This window comes from Pseudophryne corroboree, chromosome 5 (genome assembly GCF_028390025.1).
Source record: "Pseudophryne corroboree isolate aPseCor3 chromosome 5, aPseCor3.hap2, whole genome shotgun sequence".
Lineage (NCBI taxonomy): Eukaryota > Metazoa > Chordata > Amphibia > Anura > Myobatrachidae > Pseudophryne > Pseudophryne corroboree.
In genome coordinates, this window is record NC_086448.1 from 65,538,476 (window position 1) to 65,558,317 (window position 19,842).

General features: G+C 47.1%; 1 protein-coding gene across 6 annotated transcripts in view; it reads left to right on the plus strand.

Annotated features, from left to right (window-relative positions):
- The window catches only part of PHF14 (PHD finger protein 14), a 469,633-nt gene that overhangs the window by 52,631 nt on the left and 397,160 nt on the right, over nt 1-19,842 (plus strand). The gene's annotated exons all lie outside the window — the stretch shown is intronic.

Here is a 19,842-nt window from a genome sequence, read left to right on the forward strand (position 1 = left end):
GTCGTCCTTTAGAGGGTCGGAATATTGGTTTGGTCCAAAGAATGATTGGCCATTATCTAGGCAGGCTTTGTTTGGATGGACTAGCCTTGCCAATCGGCAAGCTAATATTCCCTGTGGTAAGCGGGATCCGGTTCAGACTGGTGCTCATAATACCAAATCAGTGGGTGCCTCAGGGGCGGCTATTCGAGGGACTTCCACTACTCGATCTTGCAGAACGACAAGGTGGTCTTCAGCCCACTCATTCGCAAACTTTTACAAGTTTGATACCTGGGCGTCCGAAGATTCTAAGTTCGGACGTTTAGTTTTGCAGGCCGTCGACAGCACTCCCTCCCTTGGGGATAACTTTGGTACGTCCCCTACTGTATAAGACTCCAGTGTCCCCTAGTGGATGAAAGAGAAAAGAGGATTTTGGTACTTATCGATAAATCCATTTCTCTGAATCCTCTAGGGGACACTGGACGCCCGCCTCGGTGCTGTCTACCTGCTGTGTTCAAAGTTCTTGTTCAAACAGTTCGTGCAAACAGCGTTGGTTTTTTCTGTTAAGAGTTTCTTGGATACTGTTTGTTAGGTTGTACGGTTCGGTTACTTACCAGGTGCTATAGTAGCATGTCCTTTTCTCTCAGTCAAATTTTTCAAACTGAGGGAGGAGGGATGTGAAGGGGGAGGAGCCGGCTGTGCAGACAATGCTAATTTTTAGATTGTGCCACACCTCCGGTTGCAAGCTTCACACCCCTACTGTATAAGACTCCAGTGTCCCCTAGAGGATTCAGAGAAATGGATTTATCGGTAAGTACCAAAATCCTCTTTTTGCTGTCTACAGAACTTTTTGTAAACCGATTTAATTGAACGGTAATTTACAAAAATCAGCGCAATAATCTACATCAGCTACACTCAATATAAAGTGTTACCATGCACTATAGAAATAAGATACAATAGGTATATATTACCTACAGCGCTGTAGAATATTTTTCACTATATCAAGTTGTAATTTCAAGTCAATCAAAGTTTGTTTATGCAGTAAAGAATAACAGCACATGGGGGGTCATTCCGAGTTGATTGCACGTAGCAACTTTTTGCTGTTCGTGCGATTAACTAGACGCCGCCTATGGGGGAGTGTATTTTAGCATAGCAGGGCTGCGATCGCTTGTGCAGAAGTAGACTAGCCCTGCAGTTACTTAACCTGTGCGATCGATTCAGCTATGAAGGTTCCGGATTTGACGTCAGACATCCCCCCCCCCCCCAAACGCCTGGACACGCCTGTGTTTGGATCTCCACGCCCGGAAAACGGTGAGTAGACGCCCCGAAACGCCTCCCTGCTGTTAATCTTCTTGCGATCGTGCTAGCAATCACTTTCTTCTTTATTCTGGCCGCTGCCGTCGCTGGGCAATGCCGCGCGTGCGCAATGCGGCCGCCGCGCATGAGCAATTTCGAACCGTTTGCACCGCAGTGATGAACCGCTGCGTGCGAACGAGTCTGAATGACCCCCATAGTGCATCTATCACAGATAAAAAACACAGATGTGTGTTTGAAAAATGAAGGCGAGTTCCAATTCCACCAGAGAAGAAAGAAATTCTTGTTCAACTTTCTTTACACAGGATAGAAGATGAGAATAAATGATGATCTGCTTACTAGAACTCCACTTGAGTTTTGGGCTTCTCAAAGTTTCCAAGTAATACCCCTTTCAGACTACACGTAAAGTACCAGTGTTTTTTGTCGTGATCGCACTTTGACCCTGATCCGGCTTATGTCTGAAAGGGTCTACCCTGATTCACAGTCTCGGGTCCTTCAAGCGACCATGATTATTCCCGGGACTAGCAACCTGGATCAGTGCTCTAGCTCCTGTTTCAAAGATTTGACCCAGGGCTTGGTTATGCCAGAAGGGAGCTGATTGGCAGGGGGGCGAAGGGTGGGCGGGGTCATTAGCGCTTGGAAATGACATAGTCTCCAAGCGTCCACTGTAAGACGGAAGACCCGGGTCCAGTGTGAAGGGTTACAGCACGATGATAACCAGGTCATTGCCCATGTATGAACGGGGACAAGTACAGAAAGCCCCGGGTTCAACCCGTGCTCAGTGTCCCAGGGCCGAGCCGGATTGAAGCCATGTTTTAATGTCTGAAAGGGGTATTATTATTCTGATTTTTCAGTATTTCACTCCGGTATATTGAACATGCAAAAAGAGGATCGAAACTCGTAGCGTGATATTGTTGATAAAAATGTAAATTTTTATAAAAGTATCACACTCGCATAGTATAATAAAAATGTGCAAAATCAAACAACAGATACAGTATATTTCCGGTTAGAGACAGTCCCAAAATGCAGCTTGAAGCAGAGAAAGCGCCTCTGGAGTCCCGGGCACTCTCAAAAAGGTCACCTGCACTCTGCCGCAGTCCTGTAAGAAGAGTTGTGCAGTACGCACTGATGCGTTTCATTTACTGCCTGTTTTTTTCTCCAAGTGGAAGCATCGGGGACTTGCTGTGTTGGAAGTAAATAAGTCCACAAATTAATCTAATTGAGTATTCCTCATTAGAATTGGGCTGGAATGAATTCCGTAAATTTGTGCTCCAGCGTGGCTTGCCTGACATTTGTGCAGCCGGAAATGCATACTACCAGTAGTCCTTGTGTTCCAATGTAATAGATAATGTATTTCACTATTATGTAGAATAGTTTGTACACACATTATTTATGACGAACACAGGTCTGTTTGCGTTACTTGCAGAGATTTTCATTCCACTTGATAAGACTTTTTTATTTCTTCATTTGTATTCTTATTGAAACTTGAATCAGTATATGAAACAGAAAAACAGAAAATGCCATACATCAACCTAAATGCTTTACGTAGCTAAAGCCAGTGTATTTGGGTGCGATAAGCAGTGGGCGCTCACAGCACTTGTGCCCACCTGCAAAACAATTGGATAGCTCCGTCTGGCTTCCATTACTTACGGGCGCACAAAAAAACAACTGTATTTCCCACTATTTGTCTATGAATTGATTCCCAAATGTGGTCCTCATGGCCCCTTAACAGTCCCGGTTTTAAGGTTATCCATGCTCCGTGCACATATGGTATTAATAAACTCACTAAGGTACTAATTTAGTCCTGGGGGTTTCTCTGCAACAGAAACTCCTATGCACTAATTAAGTCACCTGTGCTTTAGCATGAACTGCCAGTGTCCTGAGGACTGTTTGGCAACCACTGTTCTATGTTGATGTTCTTATGGGATGGTATCGAGATCCTGGTGCTTGGAATGCCCGCAGTCAGAATACCCACAGAAGCATCCCAACACTCAGGATCCCAACACCTACTAATCCCCAACCTCCCTAACCCTCCTTTCCCACAGTCTTCGTTTTCTTTTTTTTTTCTTTTTTCTTTTCTCTGACGTCCTAGTGGATGCTGGGAACTCCGAAAGGACCATGGGGAATAGCGGGCTCCGAAGGAGGCTGGGCACTCTAGAAAGATTTATGACTACCTGGTGTGCACTGGCTCCTCCCACTATGACCCTCCTCCAAGCCTCAGTTAGATCTTGTGCCCGGCCGAGGTTGGATGCACACTAGGGGCTCTCCTGAGCCTCTAGAAAGAAAGTATAGAATTAGGTTTTTTATTTTCAGTGAGACCTGCTGGCAACAGGCTCACTGCAGCGAGGGACTAAGGGGAGAAGAAGCGAACTCGCCTGCTTGCAGCCGGATTGGGCTTCTTAGGCTACTGGACACCATTAGCTCCAGAGGGATCGACCGCAGGCCCAGTCCTTGGTGTTCGGTCCCGGAGCCGCGCCGCCGTCCCCCTTACAGAGCCAGAAGCAAGAAGAGGTCCGGAAAATCGGCGGCAGAAGACATCAGTCTTCACCAAGGTAGCGCACAGCACTGCAGCTGTGCGCCATTGCTCCTCATGCACACTTCACACTCCGGTCACTGAGGGTGCAGGGCGCTTGGGGGGGGCGCCCTGAGCAGCAATAAAAACACCTTGGCTGGCAAAAATACCACAATATATAACCCCAGAGGCTATATATGTGGTAAATTCCCCTGCCAGAATCCAGTAAAAAGCGGGAGAATAGGCCGCGGAAAAGGGGCGGAGCTATCTCCCTCAGACACACTGGCGCCATTTTCTCTTCACAGTGCAGCTGGAAGAAAGCTCCCCAGGCTCTCCCCTGTAGTTTTCAGGCTCAAAGGGTTAAAAAGAGAGGGGGGGCACTAGATTTAGGCGCAATATTGTATATACAAGCAGCTATTGGGGAAAATTCACTCAGTTATAGTGTTAATCCCCACATTATATAGCGCTCTGGTGTGTGCTGGCATACTCTCTCTCTGTCTCCCCAAAGGGCTTTGTGGGGTCCTGTCCTCAGTCAGAGCATTCCCTGTGTGTGTGCGGTGTGTCGGTACAGCTGTGTCGACATGTTTGAGGAGGAGGCTTATATAGTGACGGAGCAGAGGCCGATAAATGTGATGTCGCCCCCCTGTGGGGCCGACACCAGAGTGGATGGTTAGGTGAAAGGTATTAACCGACAGTGTCAACTCCTTACATAAAAGGGTGGATGACGTAACAGCTGTGGGACAGCCGGCTTCTCAGCCCGCGCCTGCCCAGGCGTCTCAAAGGCCATCAGGGGCTCAAAAACGCCCGCTCATTCAGATGGCAGACACAGATGTCGACACGGAGTCTGACTCCAGTGTCGACAAGGTTGAGACATATACACAATCCACTAGGAACATCCGTGACTTGATCCCGGCAATAAAAAATGTGTTACACATTTCTGACATTAACCTCTAAAAATGGGTTTTTATGTTTGGGGAGAAAAAGCAGGCAGTGTTTTGTTCCCCCATCAGATGAGTGAATGAAGTGTGTGAGAAGCGTGGGTTCCCCCTGATAAGAAACTGGTAATTTCAAAAAAGTTACTGATGGCGTACCTTTTCCCGCCAGAGGATAAGTTACGCTGGGAGATATCCCCTAGGGTGGATAAGGCGCTCACACGGTTGTCAAAATAGGTGGCACTGCCGTTTTAGGTACGGCCACTTTGAAGGTACCTGTTGATAAAAAGCAGGAGGCTATCCTGAAGTCTGTTTTTACACACTCAGGTACTAGACTGAAACCTGCAGAGCGTGCTGCTGCAGCGTGGTCGGTGACCCTGTCAAACATACTAGTTTGCTAACTGAGAACATATTAAAGACGTCGTCTTATATATGAGGGATGCACAGAGGGATATTTTGCCGGCTGGCATCCAAAATGAATGTAATGTCCATTCTGTCAGGAGGGTATTAGAGACCTGTCACTGGACAGGTGATGCTGACTTTAAAAGGCGCATAGAGATTCTGCCTTATAAGGGTGAGGAATTATTTGGGGATGGTCTCTGGGACCTCGTATCCGCAGCAACAGCTGGGAAGAAATATTTTTACCTCAGTTTTCCTCACAGACTAAGAAAGCACTGTATTATCAGGTACAGTCCTTTCGGCTTCAGAAAGGCAAGCGGGTCAAAGGCGCTTCCTTTCTGTACAGAGACAAGGGAAGAGGGAAAAAGCTGCACCAGTCAGCCTGTTCCCAGAATCATAATTCTTCTCTCGCTTCCTCTGAGTCCACAGCATGACGCGGGGCTCCACAGGTGTAGCCAGGTACGGTGGGGGGCCGTCTCAAAAATTTCAGCGATCAGTGGGCTCGCTCACAGGTGGATCCCTGTTTCATTCAAGTAGTATTTCAAGGGTACAAGCTGGAATTCGAGATGTCTTCCCCCCGCCGTTTCCTCCAATATGCCTTGCCGACAACTCCCTCAGGCAGGGAGGCTGTGCTACAGGCAATTAATAAGCTGTATTCCCATCAGGTAATACTTAAGGTGCCCCTACTTCAACAAGGACGGGGTTACTATTCCACACGGTTTGGGGTACCGAAACCGCATGGTTCGGTGTGACCATTTTTTATATTTAAAATCCTTGAACACATACATAAAAAAATTCAAGTTCAAGATGGAATCGCTCAGGGCGGTTATTGCAAGCCTGGGCGAGGGGGATTACATGGTATCCCGGGACATCAAGGATGCTTACCTGCATGTCCCCATTTACTATCCTCGCCAGGAGTACCTCAGATTTGTGGTACAGGATTACCATTACCAAGTCCAGACTCTGCCGTTTGGACTGTACATGGCACCGAGGGTGTTACCAAGGTAATGGCCGGAATGATGATACTCCTTCGAAAAAGGGGAGTTTTTAATGATCCCGTACTTGGACAATCTCCTTATAAGGGCGAGGTCCAAGGAGCAGTTGCTAGTCGGGGTAGCACTATTTTGGAAAGTGCTACAACAGCACGGTTGGATTCTAAACAGTCCAAAGACACAGCTGTTTCCTACGACACGTCTACTGTTCCTGGGGATGGTTCTGGACACAGACCAGAAATAAGTGTTTCTCCCAGAGGAGAAAGCCAAGGAGCTGTCATCTCTAGTCAGAGACCTCCTGAAGCCAAAACAGTTATCGGTGCATCATTGCACGTGAGTCCTGGGAAAAATGATAGCTTCCTACGAAGCAATCCCATTCGGCAGGTTCCATGCAAGAACTTTTCAGGGGGACCTGTTAGACAAGTGGTCCGCATCATATCTTCAGATGCATCGGCTGATAACCCTGTCTCCAAGGACCAGGGTATCTCTACTGTAGTGGCTGCAGAGTGCCCATCTTCAAGAGGGCCGCAGGTTCGACATACAGGACTAGGTCCTAGTGACCATGGATGCCAGCCTTTGAGGCTGGGGGGCAGTCACACAGGGAAGAAGCTTCCAGGGACTTTGGTCAAGTCAGGTGACTTCCCTACATAAATATTCTGGAACTGAGGGCCATTTACAATGCCCTGAGTCAGGCAAGGCCTCTGCTTCAAAAGGCCGGTCCTGATCCAATCAGACAACATCACGGCAGTCGCCCATGTAAACCAACAGGGCGGCACAAGAAGCAGGATGGCGATGGCAGAAGCCACAAGGATTCTCCGATGGGCGGAAAATCATGTGTTAGCACTGTCAGCAGTGTTCATTCTCGGAGTGGACAACTGGGAAGCAGATCTTCTCAGCAGACACGACTTCCACCCGAGAGAGTGGGGACTTCATCCAGAAGTCTTCCAAAGGACTGTACACCATTGGGAAAGGCCACAGGTGGACATGAAGGCGTCCCGCCTCAACAAAAAGCTATAAAAGATATTGCGCCAGGTCAAGGGACCCTTCAGGCGATAGCTGTGGACGCTCTGGTAACACCGTGGGTGTACCAGTCGGTTTATGTGTTCCCCCCTCTGCCTCTCATACCAAAGGTACTGAGAATAATAAGAAGGCGAGGAGTAAGAACGATACTCGTGGTTCCGGATTGGCCAAGAAGAGCCTGGTACCCAGAACTTCAAGAAATTATATCAGAGGACCCATGGCCTCTGCCGCTCAGACAGGACCTGCTGCAGCAGGGGCCCTGTCTGTTCCAAGACTTACCGCGGCTACGTTTTGATGGCATGGCGGTTGAACGCCGGATCCTAAAGGAAAAGGGCATTCCGGAGGAAGTCATTCCTACGCTGATTCAAGCCAGGAAAGATGTAACTGCAAAACATTATCAACGCATATGGCGGAAATATGTTGCTTGGTGTGAGGCCACAAAAAAAAGGCCCCAACAGAGGAATTTCAACTAGGTCGATTTCTGCATTTCCTACAAGCAGGAGTGTCTATGGGCCTAAAATTAGGCTCCATTAAGATACAGATCTCGGCTCTGTCGATTTTCTTCCAGAAAGAATTAACTTCAGTACCTGAAGTTCAGACATTGTAAAAGGAGTGCTGCATATTCAGCCCCCGGTTGTGCCTCCAGTGGCACCTTGGGATCTCAACGTGGTGTTGAGTTTCTTAAAATCACATTGGTTTGAACCACTAAAAACCGTGGATCTAAAATATCTCACGCGGAAAGTGGTCATGTTATTGACCTTGGCTTCGGTCAGGCGTGTATCAGAATTGGCGGCTTTGTTATATAAAAGTCCTTATCTGATTTTCCATATGGAGAGGGCAGAATTGAGGACTCGTCCCCAGTTTCTCCCTAAGGTGGTATCAGTTTTTCACTTGAACCAACCTATTGTGGTGCCTGCGGCTACTAGGGACTTGGAGGATTCCAAGTTACTGGACGTAGTCAGGGCCTTGAAAAATTATGTTTCCAGGACGGCTAGAGTCAAGAAAATTGACTCTCTATTTATCCTGTATGCACCCAACAGGCTGGGTGCTCCTGCTTCTAAGCAGACTATCGCTCGCTGGATCTGTGACACGATTCAGCAGGCGCATTCTGCGGCTGGACTGCCGCATCCTAAATCAGTGAAAGCCCATTCCACAGGGAAGGTGGGCTCATCTTGGGCGGCTGCCCGAGAGGTCTCGGCTTTACAAATTTGCCGAGCTGTTACTTGGTCAGGGGCAAACACCTTTGCAAAATTCTACAAATTTGATACCCTGGCTGAGGAGGACCTTGAGTTCTCTCATTCGGTGCTGCAGAGTCATCCGCACTCTCCCGCCCGTTTGGGAGCTTTGGTATAATCCCCATGGTCCTTTCGGAGTTCCCAGCATCCACTAGGACGTCAGAGAAAATAAGATTTTACTCACCGGTAAATCTAGTTTTCGTAGTCCGTAGTGGATGCTGGGCGCCCATCCCAAGTGCGGATTGTCTGCAATACTTGTAAATAGTTATTGCTAACTAAAGGGTTATTGTTGAGCCATCTGCTGAGAGGCTCAGTTGTTTTCATACTGTCAAACTGGATATAGTATCACGAGTTGTACGGTGTGATTGGTGTGGCTGGTATGAGTCTTACCCGGGATTCAAAATCCTTCCTTATTATGTCAGCTCGTCCGGGCACAGTGTCCTAACTGAGGCTTGGAGGAGGGTCATAGTGGGAGGAGCCAGTGCACACCAGGTAGTCATAAATCTTTCTAGAGTGCCCAGCCTCCTTCGGAGCCCGCTATTCCCCATGGTCCTTTCGGAGTTCCCAGCATCCACTACGGACTACGAGAAATAGATTTACCGGTGAGTAAAATCTTATTTTTTTTATACAAACGGGTGTTATCATTAATCTATTGTGTTTAAAATGAATTTCCAATTTGCTCTTATAGGTAATATTATTCAGGTTACTACAAAAAGATTCAAGTTTAGATGCATTCTCCTGCCATATAAAAAATATATTGTCTAGAAAACGCATCTATTGTACCAGGTTTGTTCCCAGGTCCAAATGGGGCATGATGGTGTACCCAGTAGTCCATAAATAGATTTGCATAGCTGGTTCCAAACTTGGTACCCATTGCCGTCCCTCTACGCTGAATGTAGTACTTTACTTTAAAATAAATGCTCTCCAAAATAAACAGTTTTCTATTCTTCAAGACCTTTCACTCTTTCAGTATTCAGCTTACAGGGGACAGCAATGGGTACCAGGTTTACTCCCAGCTATGGCCAAAACCTAAGTGAGGTTCTGGTAATCCATCCTTCTGTGGTGGAATTGGAACTATTTAAATTTTTCAAACAGCAGTGTTTTATATCGACGTTAAGTGCACTATGTACTGTATTGTTGTTTAACTCAACTTTGACTTTTGAAAGAAGGACTTGAAAACATGAAACAGATTCTACAGCCCATACTACATAGTTATTGTTAGTAAATGACAAAATTCTAATCTCCATCCCCCTTACTACAACTTACATTACAATCTTTGCCTGCATCACTGCATGCTGCACCATTGCAAAACTTAATGTTGCTGACCTTAAAAGTCTCGGCACCACTACTTATCATCAAAGATGCTATAGGGAGTTAAAATAATTTACTATCCTTTTCGATTTCAACAGACAAATTCAAAATAATAATAGTTAGTTTCTTTAATTAGATCTTCTATGATTGGTCTTTGCTGAAAATTATACAGATGTCACTTATGTCAGACATACATTATGTAATGGCCGATCGGGCTGATAATCGAATAGTGTATGGCTGCGACCAATCAGTGATGAGATCTTCAAACATGCCTGACTGATCTGCTCACACACTAACAGATGTGGCCCAACCGCCCGACGTTTCCCTGTGTTCCTTTACAGGGAGGAACGGGGAAATGTTTTCTCCCCAGGGGAGGAATGCAGATATCGTGCAGCCATACAATGCAAAATATCTCTCCCATTGTATGGCCACAGTGACTGCTGGTTGTCAGGCTGTCAGACAAATTGTCACTGTGACAGGCATTTTATCTGACAATGTATGCCCAGCATTCCGTACAATGTATTTCTTATATGTCTGAGAAATCATCACATTCCTGTAACCAATAATACTGACGTGATATATAGACATCTTTCCTGCAAATGGAAATCAGTATGCAGCCTAAAATAGTCCCTAAAATTAAATATTTTTATTTTATTTTTCTGCTGCCGTCCTTACACCCATGGCATTACTGTCTAGAACAGTGTTTTTCAACCACTGTGCCGTGTTACACTAGTGTGCTCTGAGCAGTCCCCAGGTGTGCCGGCATAGAAGCACAGCCAGGCCCGTCAGCATTTTGCTGCTACTGAGTTCCTGGAACGATCAATACTGGTGGGTTTAGTGGTTGCAGAACCAGTTCTAATTTTGGGCCCGGGCAATGTTGGGCTCTCCTGGCTTTCTCAGATGTGGCTCAGGCGTTACCTATGGAGAAGCTGCGACATGACATCCTAGGACACGCAACTGCACCATGCATCACCATTATATTTGAGTGTGCCTTGGCAATATTTAAATCTTGTTCAGTGTGCTGCAAGTTTTTTTTTTTTTTTTTTTTTAAGTGTATCTTAGCATTATACAGTTAACCGTTCATATATTAGGCGAGTAGATGGTCGGTCTATAAAATGAAAGAAGTCTCCTTTGTCCTGTCACTCAGACATGTATGTGCCAAGGCGCAGTAGTCAGCATGTTCATTTAGATTGTAGCGTGTCTGCAGAATTATGCCTTTTACATATCACAGCTCATGACCGCCTTCTCAGTCTCCCATGCTGGTGAGAGAGACCATGTGTTCACCTTGATCATCTCCGCTGGAACAGTCACTGCTTGTGTCACATTGTTAGTTCCACTAGTATACGTTAGGTGTAAACCAGGCATATATATATTGGTGTCTGCGTGGAACGCTTTACCTGTTTTTTTGGCATTCATTCATTTTGAGGTCTTGGCGTGACAGAAGTGTCATTGTTTTTGGTTAGGATTATTATATTAGTATTGAATACCCTTTTGTATTTGTCTATATCAGTTTACTGAAAGAAAACAAGATATACAATGATATTTGTGATCACATTGGGTGTCTGCTGTCTCTTGGCGCTCTCCATTGGCTAAGTAGTGACGCATGATTGCAGGTGGTAGTCACTGGCTTTTATGACCTTTTAGGGTTCACGCTAGGCTGTTTTAGCAGGGCGCGCCCTGCCCGATTTTTAAAGTGGCAAAATGCGCCCTTCCCTAATTGCTTCTCTCTGCTTAAACAACGTGCCTGGCACCGTCCCCACCCGCGTCCCATCTATTCACATTGCGGGAAGAGTTTGGGAAAAGTCCAGCACCTCCGTAAGTGCTAGGCACTCTTCCAAGAGTGACACAGACGGTGGCGTGCCCCCATCCCCGACCGGCTACCTTTTCAGGAGGACACACACCGGTTAGCCCTTCCACACGTCAGCCCTCCCCCCGTTCTGCTGGGAACACTGGCTTTAAGGTTGCTCCTGTTGATATCTGATTGCAGGTAAGGGTTGACACATGGCCTGTTTCAGAGTCGTGGCGATGTTCCTGCAGTTGAGCTATGCAAACCCAAGTGTCCGTTGGCGTTCGCAATTGAGTTCAGCATCGCTAACACTTGAGAAGGAATTTGCGATTCCTGGGAGTATCAGGGTGGAGACTTGGAGCATAAAGGGGCTGTTTCATTGGCGTGTTATGGGTGTGCCAATGGTGTGTTATATATGTGTTACAGGGTATGACTGAGAACACTGCAGCATTCCCAATCACAATCCCACTGCTTCAGGGGCCATGTTTAGTTGGATTTTAGGAGAGTTGCTACAGTAGACCCTAGGCTATTGCAAATGTCTATGGGGCAGCCGATGTTGCATTGATGTTGGAGTGTTTGCAGTCGCCATCATAATTGCGCGGAGTCTGTAAGTAGGCATCTCAACGCTCGTACACTCCATTGCACGGAGGCGCACAAAAGGGAAGCTATCTTTCTCTGAAACAGGCCCACAGTCCCAGGTAACTTTGGGGGTGATGTATTAAGCAGTGGAAAGAGTGGAGAAGTGTCAGCTGATTTGCCTATTGCAACCAATCAGCTGCTACCTATCATTTTAAAGAATGTACTTGGTAAATGCTACCTCAAAAGTGATTGGGCAATGCCTCTACTGCTCCACTTCTCTCTCTCTTCACTTCTTGGTACATCACCCCATATGTCTGTTCCCAAACACACATGGGCAGACACCAGTAATCTTACCTGAGTTCTAGATAATTGCTCTTCTTTTTGGCAACGGTGGACTTGTTTTGATGTACCCATCACCTATATACAATTTATATATGATGAACAAGTAGTCACAAGACCGTAGACCTTGAATTCCTTGGGAAGCCGTATCTCCTAAGTATAAGGCCAGGTTACTATACTGCTGCAGCCTGAGAAGTGCCTGCTTTACCCCTGTGTTTAGGTGACTGCCCAGGTTTTGGCCTCACTACCGTCTGCTGAGCTGTGCACAGTCACATTCTCATTTATTGCGGCTCCGTTTGATTTGACAGATAATTGCGCGCCCATTCTGTGCTCCAAAACCAATTACAGTAGTAAAACTACAACGTGTAATTTCGGAGTCCAGATTTATGCGCCGGACAAATTAATATCAAATAGTTCAATTTATGTTTCATCTCTTTGATTGAATGTTAATATTTTCCCAGTTACTCTTTTGTTTGTAGCTGTTTTTGTGCTTGAAAGGAAAATAAACGCTTTCCAACCTTCAAGCAAAATATGTTTTCATCTGAGATATAGGTTCTGGTCATCATAAAATACAAAACAAAAAAATAACAATGCCAGTTACTTTAGCTAAACCTCTTGACTAATTTATTTTTTAGCAATTTACTTTAAATGTGAAAAAAGCATTGTTCTTAAAGTGCCCCCAATGAATACCGCGGATCATTGTGAAGGCGCAAAGTTTATCCACAACTAGTCTGACTCCCCAGACTCATTAGTTGGTTAGAAGCTGGTGACTATTCTGTGTACCAATAACGTAACATTTCATAGAAATCTAGCTAAAAAACTTGGCAACCAAAAATTCCACTGAAAAAGACTGTAAACTTATATTATTGAAAAATTATCATGTTTATATTTACACATGCTGCACGCGTATCGTCAGTTTACATTAATGTACTATGCAAGTAGCAATAACTATTTTGTTAGTGCAGTATAACTGGCTATGCCTGATACAGATGGAGCCCTGCTCATCGATCCCTTTAATAGGATTAATTGAGCCGGTGCAGTCGGACTTAATCCCCTGCTGTATTGTTCTCTCTGTATTGTATTGCAGCTAAGAACAATAGAGGAAAGTGCTTGGTGCACCTAGGCGCAGCAGAGAAGCCTAGATGATCGAGGCTCCATCTGTACTTCACAGAAGAAACTGCTTACAGGTGGTAGTCTGACAGACTCTTTGATTTATAGGTATGTTCAAATATTTTTTGGGGCAGGGTACCAGGTATTTTCTATCCAGGGCCGTCTTAACAGCAGTGTAGGCTCGTGGGCAAAGCAATGCACTGGGACCCCTGCCTAGGGTGGGGGGTGCTATCATCGGCAGCTTTGATGTCCTGCGGGCGTTAGGGGGTGTTCCGCTCAGCATGTAGGACCTGGAGCAGTAATATCTGCTAATTACTCCTTTGCTGCACAGATGGTGGGAGGGAGAACTCTAAACTGCAGAAGGGGGCATTGGGCTGAATGAAGGGGCCCCGGTACACGACTTCCAGGGTGGTAGGGGATGTTTAACACACTGGGGAGGGGTGGATAGTGGAGTGGGCTTAATATTTATCATTTTCTGATGGAAGGGCAGCTTGATTGACGGCAGATATCTCCAGTTCCTGTAAATAGATTTCTTAGCTTTCAGTGGGATATAGAACTAGTGTCTCACCTTTCAGGAGGTACTGGGGACTTGGGGATCAAAACTTAGGAGCCAGAACAATTCACTGACGAAAGTATAAAATAGCATGCCAGGCGTGTGGAGCTGGAGCAGGTACCGGCTGCTGGAAGTCTGATATCTCTCGTTCTGGGCATAGTAGAGACAAGCTGCCAGTGTCCACCGAAAGAGTCCCAGCTTTTGGAGTATACCCTCAGAAAACTTCTAAGTCGGACAGAACCCGAGATATCTGTCTGGGAAGAGCAATTAACAGGCTTGGATGAGGACCACTGCTTCGAAGTCAGATATCTCCGGTCTCGGGGCCGATTTTCAAAAATATTGTACTCCTGAAAAAAAGGGGACCCACAGCTATCAGCCTAGGGCCCTTATACTCCTGGGGCCCTTGGGCAACAGCCCATTTAGCCCATAAGAAAAGACTGCCATGTTTCTACCCATGATACGGAGAACAGCCGATTCCTCTGAGTGCTTGAGGAAAGCTGCCCATTGGTGCCAGAGCTATTCCACGCGCTTTGCTTCCAAGAGAATATAAAGCCTGATGTGCCTGGAAGTGGCGTAGCAGCTACAGAGTGGTGTGCTTTGTACAAATGTGTCCTTATACATTGTTACTGCAGTCGCACTAAACAGCCCCTCTAGGTGCACCAGGTCTCGTGAAACTCTGTGAACGGAACGTGTGTTGGTTGCACTGCGATGTGACTAGTGCTTTGCTGATTAATGTGATATATGACACTTGTATATCTGTGTGCGACTTAGTCTCTGAATCTGCACGCAAAATGTTATGATGCAGCAGCTGCGGCTTTTTCTCTGACGTCCTAGTGGATGCTGGGAACTCCGTAAGGACCATGGGGAATAGCGGGCTCCGAAGGAGGCTGGGCACTCTAGAAAGATTTATGACTACCTGGTGTGCACTGGCTCCTCCCACTATGACCCTCCTCCAAGCCTCAGTTAGATCTTGTGCCCGGCCGAGGTTGGATGCACACTAGGGGCTCTCCTGAGCCCTTAGAAAGAAAGTATAGATTTAGGTTTTTTATTTTCAGTGAGACCTGCTGGCAACAGGCTCACTGCAGCGAGGGACTAAGGGGAGAAGAAGAGAACTCACCTGCTTGCAGCCGGATTGGGCTTCTTAGGCTACTGGACACCATTAGCTCCAGAGGGATCGACCGCAGGCCCAGTCCTTGGTGTTCGGTCCCGGAGCCGCGCCGCCGTCCCCCTTACAGAGCCAGAAGCAAGAAGAGGTCCGGAAAAACGGCGGCAGAAGACATCAGTCTTCACCAAGGTAGCGCACAGCACTGCAGCTGTGCGCCATTGCTCCTCATACACACTTCACACTCCGGTCACTGAGGGTGCAGGGCGCTTGGGGGGGGCGCCCTGAGCAGCAATAAAAACACCTTGGCTGGCAAAAATACCACAATATATAGCCCCAGAGGCTATATATGTGGTAAATACCCCTGCCAGAATCCAGAAAAAAGCGGGAGAATAGGCCGCGGAAAAGGGGCGGAGCTATCTCCCTCAGACACACTGGCGCCATTTTCTCTTCACCGTGCAACTGGAAGAAAGCTCCCCAGGCTCTCCCCTGTAGTTTTCAGGCTCAAAGGGTAAAAAAGAGAAAGGGGGCACTAAATTTAGGCGCAATATTGTATATACAAGCAGCTATGGGGGAAAATTCACTCAGTTATAGTGTTAATCCCCTCATTATATAGCGCTCTGGTGTGTGCTGGCATACTCTCTCTCTGTCTCCCCAAAGGGCTTTGTGGGTCCTGTCCTCAGTCAGAGCATTCCCTGTGTGTGTGTGGTGTGTCGGTACAGCTGTGTCGACATGTTTGAGGAGGAGGCTTATATAGGGACGGAGCAGATGCCGATAAATGTGATGTCGCCCCCTGTGGGGCCGACACCAGAGTGGATGGTTAGGTAAAAGGTATTAACCGACCGTGTCAACTCCTTACATAAAAGGGTGGATGACGTAACAGCTGTGGGACAGCCGGCTTCTCAGCCCGTGCCTGCCCAGGCGTCTCAAAGGCCATCAGGGGCTCAAAAACGCCCGCTCATTCAGATGGCAGACACAGATGTCGACACGGAGTCTGACTCCAGTGTCGACAAGGTTGAGACATATACACAATCCACTAGGAACATCCGTGACTTGATCCCGGCAATAAAAATAATGTGTTACACATTTCTGACATTAACCTCTAAAAATGGGGTTTTTATGTTTGGGGAGAAAAAGCAGGCAGTGTTTTGTTCCCCCATCAGATGAATGAATGAAGTGTGTGAAAAGCGTGGGTTCCCCCTGATAAGAAACTGGTAATTTCTAAAAAGTTACTGATGGCGTACCTTTTCCCGCCAGAGGATAAGTTACGCTGGGAGATATCCCCTAGGGTGGATAAGGCGCTCACACGGTTGTCAAAATAGGTGGCACTGCCGTTTTAGGAACGGCCACTTTGAAGGTACCTGTTGATAAAAAGCAGGAGGCTATCCTGAAGTCTGTATTTACACACTCAGGTACTAGACTGAAACCTGCAGAGCGTGCTGCTGCAGCGTGGTCGGTGACCCTGTCAAACATACTAGTTTGCTAACATGAGAACATATTAAAGACGTCGTCTTATATATGAGGGATGCACAGAGGGATATTTTGCCGGCTGGCATCCAAAATGAATGTAATGTCCATTCTGTCAGGAGGGTATTAGAGACCTGTCACTGGACAGGTGATGCTGACCTTAAAAGGTGCATAGAGATTCTGCCTTATAAGGGTGAGGAATTATTTGGGGATGGTCTCTGGGACCTCGTATCCGCAGCAACAGCTGGGAAGAAATATTTTTACCTCAGTTTTCCTCACAGACCAAGAAAGCACTGTATTATCAGGTACAGTCCTTTCGGCTTCAGAAAAGCAAGCGGGTCAAAGGCGCTTCCTTTCTGTACAAAGACAAGGGAAGAGGGAAAAAGCTGCACCAGTCAGCCTGTTCCCAGAATCATAATTCTTCTCTCGCTTCCTCTGAGTCCACAGCATGACGCGGGGGCTCCACAGGTGTAGCCAGGTACGGTGGGGGGCCGTCTCAAAAGTTTCAGCGATCAGTGGGCTCGCTCACAGGTGGATCCCTGTTTCATTCAAGTAGTATTTCAGGGGTACAAGCTGGAATTCGAGATGTCTTCCCCCCGCCGTTTCCTCAAATATGCCTTGCCGACAACTCCCTCAGGCAGGGAGGCTGTGCTAGAGGCAATTAATAAGCTGTATTCCCAGCAGGTAATACTTAAGGTGCCCCTACTTCAACAAGGACAGGGTTACTATTCCACACGGTTGGGGTACCGAAACCGCATGGTTCGGTGTGACCCTTCTTTATATTTAAAATCCTTGAACACATGCATAAAAAAATTCAAGTTCAAGATGGAATCGCTCAGGGCGGTTATTGCAAGCCTGGACGAGGGGGATTACATGGTATCCCGGGACATCAAGGATGCTTACCTGCATGTCCATATTTACTATCCTCGTCAGGAGTACCTCAGATTTGTGGTACAGGATTACCATTACCAAGTCCAGACTCTGCCGTTTGGACTGTACATGGCACCGAGGGTGTTACCAAGGTAATGGCCGGAATGATGATACTCCTTCGAAAAAGGGGAGTTTTAATTATCCCGTACTTGGACAATCTCCTTATAAGGGCGAGGTCCAAGGAGCAGTTGCTAGTCGGGGTAGCACTATTTTGGAAAGTGCTACAACAGCACGGTTGGATTCTAAACAGTCCAGAGTCACAGCTGGTTCCTACGACACGTCTACTGTTCCTGGGGATGGTTCTGGACACAGACCAGAAATAAGTGTTTCTCCCGGTGGAGAAAGCCAAGGAGCTGTCATCTCTAGTCAGAGACCTCCTGAAGCCAAAACAGTTATCGGTGCATCATTGCACGCAAGTCCTGGGAAAAATGTTAGCTTCCTACGAAGCAATCCCATTCGGCAGGTTCCATGCAAGAACTTTTCAGGGGGACCTGTTGGACAAGTGGTCCGGATCGCATCTTCAGATGCATTAGGCTGATAACCCTGTATCCAAGGACCAGGGTATCTCTACTTTAGTGGCTGCAGAGTGCCCATCTTCAAGAGGGCCGCAGGCTCGACATACAGGACTAGGTCCTAGTGACCATGGATGCCAGCCTTTGAGGCTGGGGGGCAGTCACACAGGGAAGAAACTTCCAAGGACTTTGGTCAAGTCAGGTGACTTCCCTACATAAATATTCTGGAACAGAGGGCCATTTACAATGCCCTGAGTCAGGCAAGGCCTCTGCTTCAAAACCAGCCGGTCCTGATCCAAATCAGGCAACATCACGGCAGTCGCCCATGTAAACCAACAGGGCGGCACAGGAAGCAGGATGGCGATGGCAGAAGCCACAAGGATTCTCCGATGGGCGGAAAATCATGTGTTAGCACTGTCAGCAGTGTTCATTCCCGGAGTGGACAACTGGGAAGCAGATCTTCTCAGCAGACACGACTTCCACCCGAGAGTGTGGGGACTTCATCCAGAAGTCTTCCAAAGAATTGTACACCATTGGGAAAGGCCACAGGTGGACATGAAGGCGTCCCGCCTCAACAAAAAGCTATAAAAGATATTGCGCCAGGTCAAGGGACCTTCAGGCGATAGCTGTGGACGCTCTGGTAACACCGTGGGTGTACCAGTTGTTTTTATGTGTTCCCCCCTCTGCCTCTCATACCAAAGGTACTGAGAATAATAAGAAGGCGAGGAGTAAGAACGATACTCGTGGTTCCGGATTGGCCAAGAAGAGCCTGGTACCCAGAACTTCAAGAAAATGTATCAGAGGACCCATGGCCTCTGCCGCTCAGACAGGACCTGCTGCAGCAGGGGCCCTGTCTGTTCCAAGACTTACCGCGGCTACATTTTGATGGCATGGCGGTTGAACGCCGGATCCTAAAGGAAAAGGGCATTCCGGAGGAAGTCATTCCTACGCTGATTCAAGCCAGGAAAGATGTAACTGCAAAACATTATCACCGCATATGGCGGAAATATGTTGCTTGGTGTGAGGCCAAAAAAGGCCCCAACAGAGGAATTTCAACTAGGTCGATTTCTGCATTTCCTACAAGCAGGAGTGTCTATGGGCCTAAAATTAGGCTCCATTAAGATACAGATCTCGGCTCTGTCGATTTTCTTCCAGAAAGCATTAGCTTCAGTACCTGAAGTTCAGACATTGTAAAAGGAGTGCTGCATATTCAGCCCCCGGTTGTGCCTCCAGTGGCACCTTGGGATCTCAACGTGGTGTTGAGTTTCTTAAAATCACATTGGTTTGAACCACTAAAAACCGTGGATCTAAAATATCTCACGTTGAAAGTGGTCATGTTATTGGCCTTGGTTTCGGCCAGGCGTGTATCAGAATTGGCGGCTTTGTCATATAAAAGTCCTTATCTGATTTTCCATATGGATAGGGCAGAATTGAGGACTCGTCCCCAGTTTCTCCCTAAGGTGGTATCAGCTTTTCACTTGAACCAACCTATTGTGGTGCCTGCGGCTACTAGGGACTTGGAGGATTCCAAGTTACTGGACGTAGTCAGGGCCTTGAAAAATTATGTTTCCAGGACGGCTAGAGTCAGAAAAATTGACTCGCTATTTATCCTGTATGCACCCAACAGGCTGGGTGCTCCTGCTTCTAAGCAGACTATCGCTCGCTGGATCTGTGACACGATTCAGCAGGCGCATTCTGCGGCTGGACTGCCGCATCTTAAATCTGTGAAAGCCCATTCCACAGGGAAGGTGGGCTCATCTTGGGCGGCTGCCC